We start from the raw sequence: 5679 nt of genomic DNA on the forward strand, positions 1-5679 counted from the left end.
CAATGAGGATTTTCCACGTGTAAAATTCTCATTGTACGGAGGAAACACGTGTTGGCTCACCGCTGGGACAGATGTCATCCACTCATTGGACAGGAGGCGCCTATGATAGGTCGACACGTGGAACGACCCAATAGTGGCCCATTCCAGTGAAAAGGCCGGCCCAGTAAAAATTAGCAGGCTGGACCATATAAGGCCTACTTGCGTTGGGTCCATTTAAGACCATGGCCCATACGAGATGTGCCAATTCGGCCCGTCAACGGCCCGTTAAAGATTTGACACCATTGCATCCCATCTCCATTTCAAGCCCTTTAACTGCCCACTATATATTTGGGTTCAATATCGGCCCCATGTGATTTCGGCCTATTAACGGCCCATTCAAGAGATGGGATAATTTTCAAGATGTACATCTTTCGGCCTTTTAGCGACCCATTTAAGTGTTGGGCCAACTTCCAGCCCGATGTGTCTTTCAGCCTGTTGACGGCCATAAATGAGTTGGGCCATTTGTAGTCGGACCTTAGTTTTGTCCTTTTAGCGACCCATTTAAGTGTTGGGCCAATTCCCGGCCCGGTGTGTCTTTCAGCCTGTTGACGACCCATAAATGAGTTGGTCAATTTGTAGCCGGACCTGAGTTTTGGCCTTTTAACGACCCATGCTCTTCATGGTCCAATACCAACCTGGTTTCTCTTTTGGCCTGCTAAAGGGCCACAACACAGTTGGGCCATTTATAGTACGACTTGACTTTCGGCCTCTTAGCGGCCCATGCTCTTCATGGTCTAGTACAAGCCCGCTGTCTCTTTCAGCCTGCTAAAGGCCCACAGTATAGTTGGGCCATATGTAGCCCGACCTTAGTAATGGCCTGTTAACGGCCCGTGAAATCAAATGGGCCCACCTGTTGCTCGCTTCGATGTCGGCTTGTTAACGACCCGGGGGGTAAGAGGACCGACCATTAACTTTCGGCATGGTAACTATGACGCCCCCGATTTGACCGTACACTAATCATACACGCAAACGTGTACGATCAAGATCAGGGACTCATAGGAAGATATCACAACACAACTCTACAAATAAAATAAGTCATACAAGCATCATATTACAAGCCAGGGGCCTCGAGGGCTCGAATACAAGAGCTCGATCATAGACAAGTCAGCAGAAGAAACAACATCTGAGTACAGACATAAGTTAAACAAGTTTGCCTTAATAAGGCTAGCACAAACTGGGATACAGATCGAAAGAGGCGCATGCCTCCTGCTTGGGATCCTCCTAAACTACTCCTCGTCGTCGTCAGCGGGCTGCACGTAGTAGTAGGCACCTCCCAAGTAGTAGTAGTAGTCGTCGACGGTGGCATCTGGCTCCTGGGCTCCAACGTCTGGTGGCAGCAATCGGGTATAGAAAGGGGGATAGGAGGGAGCAAAGCAACCGTGAGTACTCATCCAAAGTACTCGCAAGCAAGGAGCTACACTACATATGTATGCATTGGTATCAAATGGAATAAGGGTGTCATATGTGGACTGAACTGCAGAATGCCGGAATAAGAGGGGGATACCTAGTCCTATCGAAGACTACGCTTCTGGTAACCTCCATCTTGCAGCAGGAGAAGAGAGTAGATGGTAAATTCACCAAGTAACATCGCATAGCATAATCCTACCCGGTGATCCTCTCCTCATCGCCCTGTTAGAGAGCGACCACGGGTTGTATCTGGCACTTGGAAGGATGTGTCTTATTAAGTATTCGGTTCTAGTTGTCATAAGGTCAAGGTACAACTCCAAGTCGTCCTATTACCGAAGATCACGACTATTCGAATATGTTAACTTCCCTACAGGGGTGCACCACATTTCCCAACACGCTCGATCCCCTTTGTCCGGACACACTTTTCTGGGTCATGCCCGGCCTCGGAAGATCAACACGTCGTAGCCCTAGCTAGGCACAATAGAGAGGTCAGCACGCCGGTCTAAATCCTATGGCGCAGGGGTCTGGGCCCATCGCCCATTGCACACCTGCACGTTGCGTACGCGGCCGGTGAGCAGACCTAGCCTACCTTATACAAGAGCAGGCGTTCCAGTCCAACCTGGCACGCTCCGCTCAGTCGCTGACGTCACGAAGGCTTCGGCTAATACCATGACGTCGAGTGCCCATAACTGTCCCCGCATAGATGGTTAGTGCGTATAGGCCAGTAGCCAGACTCAGATCAAATACCAAGATCTCGTTAAGCGTGTTATTTTGAAGTAACCACGAACGCCGACCAGGGCCAGGCCCACCTCTCTCCTAGGTGATCTCAACCTTCCCTGTCGCTTCGCCACAAAGATCCACACAGAGGGCCGTCGGGAAAGATGTCCTTCCAGCCCCTAATTCGTGAATCAACCGCAGGTACTCCTCGAGCCAACCCGACTTTAGTCATCACATGTATCATGTATAAAGTATATATTATATACCCGTGATCACCTCCCGAGTGATCACGACCCGATAGTATAGCATGGCAGACGGACAAGAATGTAGGGCCATTGATGATAAACTAGCATCCTATACTAAGCATGTAGGATTGCAGGTAAAGGTAACAACAGTAGTAGCAAGGACAGGCTATGCACTAGGATAGGATTAACGGAAAGCAGTAACATGCTACACTACTCTAATGCAAGGAGTATAGAGAAGAATAGGCGATATCTGGTGATCAGGGGGGGCTTGCCTGGTTGCTCTGGCAAGAGAGAGGTGTCGTCAACACCGTAGTCGTACTGGGTAGCAGCGGCGTCGGTCTCGGTGTCTAGCGAGAGAAGAGGGGGAAGAAACAATGAATATAATGCAAACAGATGCATAACAATGCATGACAAAGAAAAGTGTGATGCTAGGCGTGCCTAATCGCGATAGTAGGTGATACCGGCGAAGGGGTGGGGGCATCCAGGAAAGTATTCCCGGTGTTCCACGTTTTCGGACAGATGAACCGGAGGGGGAAAGTTGCAAGTTCGATAGGTTAGGGGTGGGTGGCGGACGAACGGGCTGCGTATCCGGATTCGTCTCGTCGTTTTGAGCAACTTTCATGTACAAAGTTTTTCCATCCGAGTTACGGATTATTTTATATTAAAATTTAAAGATTAAAAATGATTTTCTAATTTAGGATTTAATTTAATTCGAAATTAAATTTGTATTTAAATGCTATGGGTACACAGGAAGTGTACCCAGATTGTGTCTAAGGGGCTGACCGGTGGGGCCCTGGTCAAATGTCCAGTCAGCGTTTGACTGGACCGTTGACTGGTCAAAAGGGGCCCATGGGACCCGCATGTCATTGACTGGGTTATCCCAGTCAGCGGTTTGGCTGGTCAATGGGACCCATGTGTCATTGGTACATGTTTTACTAAACAGCACTTGATTAACTAATCTGGTTGATTAGGTTATTAAGAGGTTAATTAAGTTAACTAATTAACTTACTAGCTAATTAATTAATTAATTAATTTAACAATATTTATTTATTTAATCTTTTTTTATGTTTTATTTTTGGGCGTGGGCCCCATCTGTCATAGGCACAGGAGGCGGTTAACGGGCACTGAGCACGCGGGTTTCGGGCGCCGCGGGCGTGGGGCATCGCCCGAATGGCCAGTCGTGCGAGGCTGGTCCAGGATGCGGGCGCGCGGCCAGGAGACGGAGCGTGGCCAGATGGGCGGGCCGTCGAGGAGGCGACGGCGAGCAGCGGTGGAGGCGGCGCGGCATGGCAGTAGCGGAAGGAGGCGGCGAGCGCAGTAGGATAGCGAGGCCAGGGGCCTCGTCGGGCGCGCAGAAGGCGCCGGTGGCCATGGCCTGGAGTCTGAGGAGGCAGCGGGGCGGGTAAGCGCGGCCTGGAGTTGGTGCGCGGCGCGCGGGTGCCGTGTGCGTGCACGGGATGAGGGATCCGCAGGGGGGGTGGAAGGTGCGGCCACGGCGCGTGCACGGGCAGGGGACGGCGCGGCGGAGCGAGTGCAGCAGCAGTAGTGGCTGCAACAGACGGCAACAAGGGTGCGCGGCGCGGGTGTGCGCGGGGCTCATTCGGGCGCCACTAGGTGGGTGTGGTGAGTGTCGGCGGTGACTAACGGTGGGAGATAGAGGAGAGAGGGGGGGGGCTTGCTCACGTCCGTTGCAGGGGAACAGGCGGCGAGGCTCGATGGAGCCATCAGGGAGGAGGACGAGGAGGTCCGGCGTGGAGGAGATGAGGACGACGGGGCGGCGTCGGGGAGGCGGGCGCAGTCCGGGTGGGGAGGAGGACGGGGATGCGGTGAAGGAGGTTGGGAGCCGCGAGGAGGCCGGGGGGTGGCGGTGCTTGGCGCCGGCGGGCGGTGGCCTCTGGGGAGCGGCGGCTCGAGTGTCGGGCGCCGGTTCCACTGAGCATGCGTGCGTGCGGCGATGCGGGTGAGGGGACGAGGGGAACGGTGGTGGGGATCAAGTGGAGTGGGGGTAGGTGGAGTTAGGGTTTCGGGATTGGGGGTGGCCTAAGTAGGCCAGGGGTGGGCCGGCAGGCCACTCGGCCACATGGCCAACTGGGCCAAGGCCCAGTCGGGAGGGGGGGAGTAAGGTTGTTTTCCTTTATTTATCTTTGTTTTATTTTATATATTTGTGTTTTACTATTTTTATTTTAGTTTCCTTTTGAATTTGGTTTTATAAACTACACCACTGGTTCCTAATTTAGTTTTAATAAGTATGCCACTGCCCCATAAGTTTCGGGCAATAAAACAAATAGTTTAATATTTTATCAAATTGAAAAGGGTAGTTAGTTAAATGTTTTGCTGCTGTTTTAAATATTTTAGTGCACTTAAACCTTTTATAAAATGGTGGTTTCTTCACCAATATTTAATATGGATTATTTGGCTCACTCCGAACATTTTAGTTTTAATATTTGAAAACTTTTATTGTTTGCTTGATTTTGAACTTGAATTCGAACCGTTTTCGAACTAACGCGAGATTAGCAACAGTAATCGAGGTGACATGGCATCATTAGCAAAGGTTCACTGTAGCCTATTTAATCGGGCGTCACAATTATCCTCCACTACAAGAAATCTCGTCTCGAGATTTAGGAGGGGGGTAAGGGGGAAGGGATTGGGTTACGAAAATTCTAACGGATCTTCTCGGTCTTGGTTTCTCTTCTCGAAGAGGTCGATCCATGATGTCTTCATCTCTCTGCTTCGGTCATCATGATGAAGTCGGCATCCTTTCTTCGGTAACTCCATCGTACTTACGAAAGAATAAAGGGTGGCTATTCCAGAAGAACGGACCTCTGCAAGGTTAAATATCTGGTCGATAACATCGGGGAAGGTGGCGGAAAGAAACTCTCGAACTGAAACTTAAGAAAATATCGAGAGTAAGTAAGGAGGTGCCATGAGAAGTTTCCAATGGGCAGGCAATCATTGGATGGCCTAATCAAAAGGTGAAGGGGGTTAAGAGCAACGAGAAGAAGTATTGCTTCTGATATCAGAATAGATCAACAGGCAGGTGGCCCGTGAATTACATACAAAGTCAAGCACGAGGAATAACTTTGACAACAGGGTGTACCAGAGAATCAGGTTTCGATCCTGTGGAACTGTGGGTTATGGGCCCACCATGTGGTTAAAAGTAGAAAGGGGGCTGACATCTTGTACGATCACAATAGAAAGGCACATCAGAGGGTAGCCTACCAGCTATGTTGGCAACAACATCTAGACCAAGGGCGAGGGACGAAGAGAACCA

The 5679-nt window shown here is 50.5% G+C and overlaps 1 long non-coding RNA gene across 1 annotated transcript; it reads right to left on the reverse strand.

The window, feature by feature from the left end:
- Window positions 1-1043: 1043 nt before the first annotated feature.
- On the reverse strand, window positions 1044-4407 carry LOC147970739 (uncharacterized). The gene is made up of 3 exons (XR_015604264.1): window positions 4092-4407; window positions 2681-2755; window positions 1044-1366 (listed from the first exon to the last, which is right to left on the reverse strand). It is a non-coding gene; the product is annotated as an uncharacterized LOC147970739 (long non-coding RNA).
- Between the last annotated feature and the right edge of the window lie 1272 nt (window positions 4408-5679).

Source organism: Triticum urartu, chromosome 5A, assembly GCF_056163025.1.
Source record: "Triticum urartu cultivar PI428250 chromosome 5A, HENAU_Tu73, whole genome shotgun sequence".
Taxonomy (NCBI): Eukaryota; Viridiplantae; Streptophyta; class Magnoliopsida; order Poales; family Poaceae; genus Triticum; species Triticum urartu.